This window comes from Loxodonta africana, chromosome 10 (assembly GCF_030014295.1).
Source record: "Loxodonta africana isolate mLoxAfr1 chromosome 10, mLoxAfr1.hap2, whole genome shotgun sequence".
In the NCBI taxonomy this organism is placed as follows: Eukaryota; Metazoa; Chordata; class Mammalia; order Proboscidea; family Elephantidae; genus Loxodonta; species Loxodonta africana.
This window is the reverse complement of record NC_087351.1, coordinates 10,281,767-10,294,371: the sequence shown is the minus strand read 5'-3', so window position 1 is coordinate 10,294,371 and position 12,605 is coordinate 10,281,767. Positions and strand designations below refer to the sequence as shown.

At 46.7% G+C, this 12,605-nt stretch overlaps 1 protein-coding gene and 1 long non-coding RNA gene across 2 annotated transcripts in view; one reads left to right on the top strand and one right to left on the bottom strand.

Moving 5' to 3' along the window:
- Positions 1-3,698: 3,698 nt before the first annotated feature.
- On the bottom strand, positions 3,699-10,136 carry LOC135232578 (uncharacterized). Its single transcript, XR_010323098.1, has 2 exons — positions 9,875-10,136; positions 3,699-9,508 (listed from the first exon to the last, which is right to left on the bottom strand). It is a non-coding gene; the product is annotated as an uncharacterized LOC135232578 (long non-coding RNA).
- A 207-nt stretch (positions 10,137-10,343) lies between these two features.
- Positions 10,344-12,605, top strand: part of SQOR (sulfide quinone oxidoreductase) — a 60,769-nt gene continuing 58,507 nt past the window's right edge. The window contains exon 1 of the mRNA XM_003420152.4: positions 10,344-10,440. The gene's annotated coding sequence lies outside the window, so the exon portion shown is untranslated. The remainder of the gene's footprint in view (positions 10,441-12,605) is intronic.

Sequence of the window (12,605 nt, the reverse complement as noted above, 5' to 3'; positions counted from 1 at the left end):
TCCTACAGGGAACTCGGGAGAATGGCTGGTGGTGACAGAAGATGGCTCTGTTGCTGAGAGACATGGGACTTCTCTAAAGGCCAACTTTTGTGCAAGGACTCCCTTTTGGTTTTGCTGAAACTCTGCTTGGCAGCCTAGGGTGCTTCCACACAGCCTTTCTTCCCTGTTCTCCACCCCGGGGCGGGGATCAGATGTGTGTCACAGGCTGATGCTTTTCCAAACTTTTCCAGCTCCCCTCCCACTTTGTCTCACAAGTGTTTCCCGGGATCAAACTCCTGCATATTTAATCTCACCTTGGCATCTGCTCCTTGAAGGATCTGGACTAACACAAGTAGTGGCCAGAAGTTGTCCAAGAAAACCAGCACTAAGAAGGAGACTGGGACTGGCTCACTCACTGCCTGGTAGGTGGAGAGAACCCCATCCTGACTGGTAGGTGGAGACCAGAGAGTCCTTGGGGGAAGATGGCAGCTCAATTGCTAAAGATTTCGCTGGCGATGACCTGAGAGAATATCCTGGTGGATGGAATGCTGTGGCAGGTGCAGCGATGCAGGCATTTGTATGGGGAAACAATGCCTACAAAGACAGCAGAGCTGGCAGATTACTGCTAAGTTGTATCGACACTCTTCAGAAGGATAATGGGAGACTGGTGGCTACTAACAAGTAGTTAATGGCTAAGTGTGAGAGCCAAAGGGTCAGCTTAGAAAGCTGCCCTACACCCCTGCAGTAGAAGGACAGAAGCAGTTGAGCAGCAGGCTGAAGGCCTAATTGCTAAGAGCTGCAGAGCTCCGAGGAAGCCTGAATGATTAGCCATTTTGGCTTATTTGAAGGTTGGCCCCTTTGGAGAAAACCTGGGATCCTGAAACCTGGGACAGGACATCTGGATGGATGCCCCTGATGATGCTAACTCTGTAGTCTTCCCTGGACCATCAGGGCTTGCAGAGCGGCCTACCCTCCCCTAGTAAGAACTAGCACTACCACTGCGCTGGAAGATGTGACAGATGCCTCTTCCTTACAAGGCAACAGGTGCCCCGTTCAGGAGCTGCTCCCACCTACTGTCCTGGCTGCTATCAGGGTTAAATCCCAGCATAACCTGACTAGGGCTGTGCTGGCCCTGATTAGGGAGGAAAGAGACTAAACACCTCAATAATTAAAAGAATTGCCTGGCATGTTCCAGCAGGAGACTGGGATTGGATTTGAGGGTTTTTGATCACTGGGGCCAGAATATAAGACTTGATAAGCAAGAATCCATTGACTTGGGTGCATTTTCTCTAGGAATGGAACTTAACACCCTACCAAGAATCCAGGGAATTGGGAAAACTCACTGCTGGAATGGCTCTTAGAAGCCTGAAAAAAACAAGGGCCTGTTCTCAACCAAGTAAAAATGCCTGATCTGTACTGGCTGACAGTAGAGGAAGAACTGAAGACCATGAGGGAAGTGAGGATATTGGAAGGGCTGTATTATATAAGGCAAGAAGACCCACCAGAAGATATGTGCCTGTGAGCAAAAGCCCTGTTCTCTGACCTGCCGATCTTGGGTTCGCCAGCCCCTGTGGCTGTGTGAATCAGGAGACACCTCTATCTTGATCCATGGACTTGGGGTGTTCCAACCTCCACAAATGTGTGAGCCATTTCCTTGATATAAATCTCTCTATATATGTATTTATCAGCTTTACTTGTTTTGCTTCCCTAGAGAACCCCATCTAAGAGAGAGCTCCTGGTCCCCAAAGGAAACAAACACTTGCCAGGGACATTGTTGAGGTCTTACTGAACTATAAGTTATGGCTGCTGACAGGGCACTTTGGACTGTTTGTGTCCAGGGACCAGCAGGCAAGAAGCAAATACTTGGGAGTAAGTGACCGTGGTCATCAGAGGAAGTAAGTGCTTTTACACAATGGGGGCAGGGACTGCATGTATGGAACCCAGGTGATTCACTAGGGCCCCTCCTGTACTCCCTTACCCCATTGTAACTGTGAATATAGATATGCAGCAACCCCAGTCTGAGAAGAATTTGATTGTCAAAAGTTCAGACCCCTCAGGAATAAAGGTTTGGGTCATACCATCAGGTAAATTGTCAAGACCAGCTGAGTGATAGCTGAGGGTGAGGAGGATATAGAATAGTGAAGAAGGGAGAAGGGGGAGGATGAGCACTACTTGTGGCCCTGAGATAACCTGTAATGATCTTGGGGGGCGTAATTATCCAAGAACCTCCTTCTTTTGAGTTCCCTTCGGAAAGAATGCCCCACAAGATCCCCGGAGGAGCTGCTCCTTGGACCTGTATGGAGAAGTAGATCTATGCGGCACACAGGTTGCACTGTGGTGGCCTTATGAACATGCCTCACAGACCTCCGACTACGGTGAACTTATTTGACCAGAAGCTCCAGCTGCTTCACTCTGAAATCCATCTCTGCGTTTGTGCTGAAGCCGTGCTTCCCACAGGCTGCTTTTAGGCAGTAACTGGGCCCAGCAGGGATACTAAAGCAGGCCCATTTCTCTGAGCACGACTGGCTACATAATATGCAAAGCCCAGTGCAAAATAAAAATATGGGGCCCCCTCTTCAAATATTGCTAAGAATTTCAGGGTGGCAGCAGCAGAACCTTAAATCAAGTGTGGGGCCCTGTGTGACTGCACAGTTTGCTTGGTCATGAAGCCAGCTCTGCTTGGGAAACAGGGGACTCCTGTAATGGTAGACTTTGGCTTGAGGATTCCCTGACAGCCTTGCTGGACCTTCCTTAGATGACATAGCTGTCTAAGAAGCTTCCATTCAGCCTTCCTTTCCTCTCTTCTTCTTTAGGGATCAGACTTGCATTGCAGACTGATGGCTGTCTCAACCTTCTCCAGCTTCCTCCTCATTTTCTCCTCTTAGAGTTTCCCTAATAAAATCCTTGCATGTTTAATACTGTCTTGCTCCTTGTAGTACCTTGACCAACACAGCCCCTCAATCCTGCTGTCCATCACATATGTATATAACAAACCCTTCGTTATGGCTTTGAGTTTACTCTCCTCAACAATTTCTAGTTGGGTTCCAGCTGGGCATTGCTTACCCGTAAAATGATCTGACTTCAGAGGTGCAATGCAGGTCATGCAGAGACTAAACTTCTTTTGTAACCCGTTTTCTTTTTTTAAAGATTTCCAGCTTTATATTTTAATGTTCAAGTAAAAGCATTCATCAGAAAAACTCCCACCTACTTGAATGAGCACACTTTGGCTCTTGTGGATGTGATCTAATTTTCTTCAGTTTTAACTTGAACTTGCATATGAGCAATTGATGGTCTGTTCCAAAGTCAGCCCCTGGCCTTGTTCTGACTGTTACTATTGAGCTTTTCCAATGTCTCTTTTCCACAAATATAGTTGATTTGATTCCTGTGGTGAGGCCCACATATATAGTCACCATTGATGTTGGTGAAAAAAGGTATTGAGTTGAACACTAATGACTGAAGACCAGACGAGTTGTGGAATGACATCAAGGACATCATACATGAAGAAAGCAAGAGGTCATTAAAAAGGCAGGAAAGAAAGAAAAGACCAAAATGGATGTCACAGGAGATTCCGAAACTTGCTCGTGAAAGTCAGGTAGCTAAAGCGAAAGGAAGAAATGATAAAGTAAAAGAGCTGAACAGAAGATTTCAAAGGGTGGCTTGAGAAGACAAAGTATTATAATGACACGTGCAGAGACCTGAAGGTAGAATACCAAAAGGGATAAACGTGGTCGGGATTTCTCAAGCAAAAGGAGCTGGTCAACGTTCAACCATTTCAGGAGGTAGCATATGATCATGAACCGATGGTACTTGTCTTAGTCATCTAGTGCTGCTATAACAGAAGTACCACAAGTGGATGGCCTTAACAAAGAGAAGTTTATTCGCTCACAGTCTAGTAGGCTAGAAGTCCAAATTAAGGGTGCCAGCTTTAGGGCAAGGCTTTCTCTCTCTGTCAGCTCTGGAGGAAGGTCCTTGTCATCTGTCTTTCCATAGTCTGGGAGCATCTCAGCACAGGAACCTCAGGTCCAAAGGATGTACTCTGCTCCCTGCACTGCTTTCATGGTGGTATGGGGTCCCCATGTCTCTCTGCTTGCTTCTCTGTTTTACATCTCAAAAGAGATTGGCTTAAGACACTACCTAATCTTGTAAACCTCATCAGTATAACTGCCATTAATCCACCTTATTACATCATAGTGTTAGGATTTTCAACACATAAGGAAATCACATCAGAAGATAAAATGGTAGACAATCATATAAGGGAATCATGACCTAGCAAATTGACAGACATTTTTGGGGGACACAATTCAATCCATTACAGCACTGGAGGAAGATGTCCAGGCTACACTGAAGGCATTGGTGAAAAACAAGGCTCCAGGAATTGACAGAATACCAGTTGAGATGTTTCAACAAACACATGCAGCGCTGAAAGTGCTCACTTGTCTATGCCAAGAAATTTGGAAGACAGCCACCTAGACTGGAAGAGATCCATATTTATGCCTATTCCAAAGAAAGGTGATCCAACCGAATGTAGAAATGATTGAACACTATCATTAATATTACATACAAGTAAAATTTTGCTGAAGATCATTCAAAACAGTTGCAGCAGTATATCCACAGGGAACTGCCAGAAATTCTGGCTGGATTCAGAAAAGGACATGGAACCAGGGATATCATTGCTGGTGTCTCCATACCTGTTTCCAAAGACCATCAGAATTAGTTTTCCTTCAGCCGATAAGGCCAATAATACACCTTCAGTTGCCTACCTCAGCGCTACCTCAGCTTTCCAGCCCCATGTCATAATTTAGTCCACAGGAATCTTGATCACCTTTCCTTCTACAAGACATCGCATGGTCTGTTACATTGAAGACATTATGCTGATTGGACCTAGTAAGGAAGAAATGTTAATGACTGTGCACTTAATGGTAAAACATTTGCATGCTAGAGGGTGGAAAATTATTCCCACAAACATCCAGGCACCTTCCACCTCAGTGAAATTTCTAGGCGTCCAGTGGTGTGGGACATGTCGAGATATTCCTTCTAAAGTCAAGGATAAGTTACTGCATCTGGCTTCTCCCGCAACTGAAAAGGACGCACAGTGCCTAGTGGGCTCTTTGGATTTTGTAGGCAGTATATTCCTCATTTGGGTGTATTGTTTTTGTTGTTGTTAGGTGCCATTGAGTCAGTTCTGACTCATAGTGACCCTGTGTTCAACAGAACAAAACACTGCCCTGTCCGGTGCCGTCCTCACAATCGTTGTTATGCTTGAGCCCATTGTTGCAGTCACTGTGTCAGTCCATCTCATTGAGGGTCTTCCTCTTTTTTGCTGACCCTCTACCTTACCAAGCGTGATCTCCTTCTCCAGGGACTGGTCCCTCCTGCTAACGTGTCCAAAGTATGTGAGAGGTGGTCTCACAGTTCATACTTGTAACAAGCATTCTGGTTGTATTTCTCCCAAGAGAGATTTGTTTGTTCTTTTGGCAGTCCATGGTATATTCAGTATTCTTCGCCAACACCACAATTCAGAGGTGTCAATTCTGCCTCTGTCTTCCTTATTTATCATCTAGCTTCCTCACGGATAAGAGGCGATTGAAAACACCATGGCTTGAGTCAGGTGCACCTTGGTCTTCAAGGTGACGTCTTTGCTTTTCAACACTTTAAACAGGTCTTTAGTAGCAGATCTGCCCAGTGCAACGCATCTTTTGATTTCTTAACTGCTGCTTCCATCGGTGTTGACTGTGGATCTGAGTAGCATGAAATCCTTGACGACTTCAGTCTTATCTCTGTTTTTCATGATGTTGTTTATTGGTCCAGTTGCGAGGATTTTTGTTTTCTTCATGTTGAGGTGTAACCCACACTGAAGGCTGTAGTCTTTGATCTTCACCAGTGTTTCAAATCCTCTTCACTTTCAGTAAGCAAGGTTGTGTCACCTGCATAACGCAGGTTGTTAATGAGTCTTCTTCCAATCCTGATGCCCCGTTTTTCTTCATATAGTCCAGCTTCTTGGATTATTTGCTCAGCTTACAGATTGAATAGGTATAGTGAAAGGATACAACCCAGACGCACACATTTCCTGACATTAAACCGTACAATATTCCCGTGTTCTGTCTGAACAACTGCCTCTTGATCTATGTACAGGTTCCTCATTAGCACAATTAAGTGTCCTGGAATTCCCATTCTTCACAATGTTATCCATAATTTGTTATGACCCACACAGTCGAATGCCCTTGCATAGTCAATAAAACAGGTAAACATCTTTCTGGTATTCTCTGCTTTCGGCCAGGATCCATCTGACCTCAGCAATGATATCCCCATTGAGGGCAGGAACCGTATATTCTTCATCTTTTTGTCCTAAGGGTTTAGCACTGTGTCTTTTACCCCATACAAGTGTGTTGTGTTCAACTGAGTGGTTCCTTGAAAAAAAAAAGCACCTTGCCATTGAATCAGTGTCAACTCATGGTGACCCGTGTGTTAGAGCAGAACTGCACCATGGGGTTTTCTTGGCTGTAACCTTAATGGCAGCAGATCACCAGGCCCGTCTTCCGCGAGGTGGTTCTCCTGAGGCAGAAGGAACAACGCAGATCACCAGGCCCGTCTTCCGCGAGGTGGTACTCCTGAGGCAGAAGGAACAACGCAGATCACCAGGCCCGTCTTCCGCGAGGTGGTACTCCTGAGGCAGAAGGAACAACGCAGATCACCAGGCCCGTCTTCCGCGAGGTGGTACTCCTGAGGCAGAAGGAACAGCCACCTGCATTCATTTGTTTTGAAGGAGAGACCGGAGTCTCCTTCACTTTTGGCTTCATCTTTTGTGGACATTGCTTCCCTCCCAGGTTCAGAGTTATATTTAAACAGGCGCTTTGCCATCTGCCTACCCTGTAAACAGCTTTTCCACAGCGCACGTAATTCCCATCTTTGAGAAACCGTCTTCTTTTTCTTGCCCTGGGCCTGATATTCATACTGTTCCCTTTGTCTTAAAGGAGGGATGTTTTAACTTCATTCTCCTCAGCACCTGGTACCACATCTGAGTGAGCATTTCTTAACAACAACAGCAATAAAATAATACTAGCACCTACCACCTGTTTACCAGGTAATTCTTCTGTGCCAGGTATGGCAGCATTCACTTTGTATGTATTAACTTATCTAATTGTCATTAAATCAGTTAATACATCTAAAGTGATCGGTCCCATATCTGGCATAGAATAGCACTCACTTGTCTATGCCAAGCAATTTGGAAGACAGTGACCAGGTCAACTGACTAGAAGAGATTAGCATTTGTGCCCATTCTGGAGAAAGGTAATCCAACAGAATGTGGAAATTATCGAGCAATATCCTTAATATGACACACAAGTAAAATTTTTCTGAAGATAATTCAAAAATGGTTGCAGCAGTACATCGACAGGGAACTGCCAGAAATTCAAGCCTGATTCAGAAGAGAATGTGGAACCAGGGATATCACTGCTGATGTCAGATGGATCTTGGCTGAAAGCAGAGACTACCAGAAAGACGTTTACCTGTGTTTTATTGACTCTGGGAAGGCATTTGACTGTGCGGATCATATAACAAATTATGGATAACATTGGGAAGAATGGGAATTCCAGAACACTTAAATTGTGCTCATGTGGAACTTGTCATTTGAACAGAACGGGGGGATACTTTTGTGGTTTAAAATCAGGAAAGGTGTGCATCAGGGTTGTATCCTTTCACCATACCTATTCAATCTGTATGCTGCATAGTTAATCGGAGAAGCTGGACTATATGAAGAAGAACAGGGCATCAGGATTGGAGGAAGACTCATTAACAACTCGCGTTATGCAGATGACGTAACCTTGCTTGCAGAAAGTGAAGAGGACTTGAAGCACTTACTGATGAAGACCAAAGACTATAGCCTTCAGTATGGATTACACCTCAACATAAAACAAAAATCCTAACAACGGGATCAATAAGCAACATCATGATAAATGGAGAAAAGATTGAAGTTGTCAAGGATTTCATTTTACTTGAATCCACAATGAATGTCCATGGAAGCAGCAGTCAAGAAATCAAATGACCTATTGCATTGGGCAAACCTGCTGCAAAAGATCTCTTTAAAGTGTTAAAAAGCAAAAATGCCTGTAAAGATTATAGCCTTGGAAACCATATTTGGGAGTTCCATGAATTGGAGTAGACTCAATGGCAATGGGTATACACTTGAGACAGGAGGATAGATTTTATCTCTATTTTATAGATGAGGAAATCCAGGCAAAAAGAATTGCCCAAAGGTGAGTTTGGGACTAAACTTACCAGAAAGACTTGATTTCAGAACTAGCATTTTTCTTATGTCCTAGAAGATCCCACTGGAGAGAGTAAGTTGGCCAGAGCCACACCTGCGCTCTATAGCATTCTACTGTCTATCTGTTGTCTCTGGTTGGTGCAAGTGGTTTGTACTTGACTACTAACCTAAAGGTTGGTGGCTCACACCCACCCAATGATGCCACAGAAGAAAAGCCTGGCGATCTGCTTCCCTAAAGATTAAACCAAGAAAACTGTGGAACAGTTCTATTCTGTAAAACAGCGGATTGCCATGAGTCGAAATAGGAGAACACTTTGTTGCTCTAGGGTGGAGTATTTTCACTACTGTACCATCTTGCTTAGGGACTCGGAATATTCATTAGCCAGAAGAGTGAAAGCTTGAATGAGTGAGTAAAATTCCAGTCCCCTTTCTCACTGTCTGGTGGGCAAGTGACTACCCTGTTCTACCTTTTATGCCTTTAGCTACTCTCAAGTGTTCTTTGTTGCAGTGGAAGGAGGGGTCTTAGGTGAGATAATGGAATGAGGACAGGTAGAAGCCCTCAGCATATGGGATCTTCTCAGGACATGTTCCTTCACTCTGAGTCTGATTCCCCAGCCACCAATCTCAAACCACCCTGCTTGTATCCTTCTCATCTAAACCAGGGTCTCTTAGCTGGGCTGGGGAGGTGGTGGGACTGGAAGGTGGGGCAGGACATTTTAGAAACATGGGGGAGTTTTTATTTGTCAGACGATTAGAACACAGTCTGTTGGCATTTAGATGGTGGAAACCAGGGTTGCTGACATCCTGTGCTGTGTGGACGGTCCCATACAACTATTCACCGAGTTGGAATATGACTCGATGGCAAGGGTTTTTTTTTTTTTTTTTTTTTAAGTCCTGCATGCTTTCTGGGGTCCCCTACTCTGTCCCAGCACTCAAGCATATGAAAATCAACTTTGGGGGGAGTTAAAAAAAATTAGATTCTAGGCTCAGATAATTATAAACACTAAGCATTTTGCATGGTTTTAATATACTGAACTTTCCAGGAATGGATCTTTTGGAAGAACTAAGACTGGGCTTCCTTTGTTCAGAGCTGCTTTGCCAGAGTTGTTCCCCGTATCAGAGAATCGCGTCCCAGAAGCAGGGCTGCTGGTAGCGCTGAGTTTGCCGATAGAGGCCTACAGTTCGCAATTGTAGCTGTGGAGCCGTCATGGTTTTATTGTAGAGGCAACCAGTGCCTCCGAGTGAAGATAAAAAACGGTGCTTGAGCTAAAAAAAATTTAAAAGAACTAATTATTCAAAATTTACAAATAAGTGTAAAAAAACAGTTTTAAAGATTATAAGTTTGTAGCTTCTAAGCTTCTGAAATTATTAAAGCTGAAAAGTGCAGTGATACTTTTGGGACACCCCGTATACAGTATAAAAAGGGCCGCTGGATCTGATGGGGTGGAGAACCACTCACTTCAACTTTGCACGTATCTAGAAAGAGCAGACAAATAAAACATTCTGGTCACACAGTTGGCCCAGAACACGTTGTGGAGGCGGGCGGCTGAACGCCAGCTCACCCAGCCTGCGCCCAAGGTCTGAGCGCGGCTCCAGCGCTTCCCAAGGGAAGTCGTTGCGCTTCTCTGTTACCTTATCTGTGAAATGAGCGGGGGAATTGGTGACTCTCGGGATACTCGTGGGAACCAGGTGGGAAGCACGGGGAGCGCTGGAGGACCCAAAGCGAACTGCCGGAGCTTTTATCGGCAGCGCACAGCCTCGGCTTTCGCCCGCCGGGTTACGCAACGCGGTTGACACCCTGGGGGCCGGAGCGTCCGGTGGCTTCCGTGGCCTCCGCTGACTCGCGAGGGCGCCGGGCAGCGCTCCAGGGCACGCGGGGGTCAGGGGCAAGTCGGGCCCCGCGGGCAGGGCAGCGGGCCGACTGGACTGGCGATCCCGGCTCCGTCCCCTGTGCGCGCTCCGGGCCCGGGTGCGGTCTGCACTAGTCCATGGGGCCGGGGCTGGGGCGCCGGGCGGGGCCGGCGGCGGGACCTTCCGGGACCTCTGGGGCGAGCCGCGCTCTCCCCGCCTCCAGCCTCCGCGGGCCGGGGGGGGACCGGGCGGGCGGGCGGGGCCCTAGCCGAGGCCGCGCAGCCGGGACAGGGAGCGATAGCTGTCGCTGCGCCACCGCTGTGGCCGGAGGCTCCGCTGGCACCTGGGTAAGAGGCATCTAGGGGTCGATCTCCGGCCCTTGGCCAGGGGAGGGGGACCGGGCGGGAACAGAAAGCCGTCCCAAGGCCCAACTCTGCCCCCGCTGCTGGGACTCCGCAGACCCCCGTCCTGCGCTCCAGACCGTTTTCCTTTTCCTTTCCCGCCCCCGGACACCCGCAGTTTTTGCTGCCCTGGCCCTGGACCCCGGGTTGCTGGGCTTTTCCTCCCCCAAATGTCGAGAGTCCCGGGCCAAGAGGCCAACCTGCGAGGGGCGGGTTAAAAACCAAAGTGGTCTTGGTGTGTGGGAATTTCTGGAGGCTTCCAGTTGTTGGCTGTGTCTCTCAGCAGGAGTGGGTGCTCAACCACGGGGGAGTCTGGGACTGGCGTCGGCCCTCCTGCCCGCAGGGGTGACATTTATCCACTAACAGTGCCCGAGAGACAGATGGGCGGTGGAGGGGTGAGCGGAGGCTGGAACCGGCGGAGGAGGACCTTTAGGGGTCGTGCTGGACAGAACTGGGAAAGGGGGGAAAGGCTCCTCTGATGGAATCGTGCTCCTTTCCTGTCCTCCTCATCTCTCTCTGTCAATGATGAAAATCTCAACCCGGCTCCTTGCTCAGGACACAGCGCGCGGAGCCTGCCTTTGCCAGTGGTCCCGCGGGGGAGGAAGGGCTCCGACCATGTTTTTTTCTTTTTATACCCGTTTGGTAGTATGGTGACGACTAAGGACCCCTTCTCAGAACAACGCTTTTAAAGATAAAAAATAAAAAGCAGAGTATTATAAAGGAAACTAATTCCAAAACACTTGTCACAGTAAAACAATTTATGATTTAATAATTTATGCGCTTCTTTACTAATGCATTAAATAAGAAGATCTGGCAGTGGACCTAATATCTGCCATACTTCTGAAGTAGTAATGAGCATAAGCGCTACTTTCAGATAGAGACAACTCCTGCGGTGTAACGAACTGTCTGTGGTTTCTACAGGAGGCCATCCCAGACACCGCTAATACTGCTGTGGCTTGTTGCCTCTGTTTATTGTTGAGTAAAATGTTAAATTTCTGTTAGAGATTATTGAAAATAAAGACGTAGCTTTTTTCCTACCCAAGTTTACCAGCCCCAGGTTAAGAGCCTTTGAGATTGGAAAAGGCACAGCCCAGGAAGTCAGGTGACCAGGCTTCTGTACCTGACACTTAAAAAAAAATTTTTTTTTATTGTACCTTAGATGAAGGCTTACAGAACAAATTCGTTTTTCATTGAACAGTTAGTACACATATTGTTTTATGACATTGGTTAACAACCCCACGACATGTCAACACTCTCCCTTTTCAACCTTGGGTTCCCTATTACCAGCTTTCCTGCCCCTCCTGCCTTCTAGTTCCCCACCCCTGGGCTGCTGTGCCCCTTTAGTCTCGTTTTGTTTTATGGGCCTGTCCAGTCTTTGGCTGAAGGGTGAACCTCAGGAGTGACTTCATTACTGAGTTGAAAGGGTGTCTGGGGGCCATACTCTCAGGGTTTCTCTAGACTCTGTGTACCTGATACTTTCATTGACTAGTAGCATAACCTTGGTTTTTGAACTTCTCTGTACCTCTTCATTGTACAATGAGGATAATGTCTTCCAGAGTATTGAAGGCACTTAGCCCTGCACCTGGCATACAGGGGTGAAATAAGTACCATTTATTAGTGCCTGTTCCCCTGACTGGAGCCCTGGTGGGTGCAGTGGTTAAGAGCTCCACTGTTAGCTAGTTTGAATCCTTCAGCCGCTCCTTGGAAACCCCATGCGGCAATTCTGCTCTGTGCTGTAGGGTCACTATGAGTCAGAACTGACTCGAGGCAATGGGTTTTTTTTTTTTTTGGTTCCCTCACAGAACTGCAAGCTCATGGCCATTACCATTGTACCCCAGTCCTAATACATGGAAGGTACTCAATAAATATGTACTGAATGAATAAGTGGATTGGGGAGGGTTGCTTATGATTACATCTAAAACCCGCAATTTGTCGAGGAGATAACTGATGGTTTGAGAAATAACCGTGTTTAATTTTTAGGCTTGTTTTTTCACTGGCTGAACAAATACATAGAGACATCTGGAGCTGGAGCTCTGGAGATGTCAGTCAGGGGCCCCAGGCCTGTGAGTGCAGTGGTCTGGCATTCTGCCAGGGAAAATGAACTGGAGTGT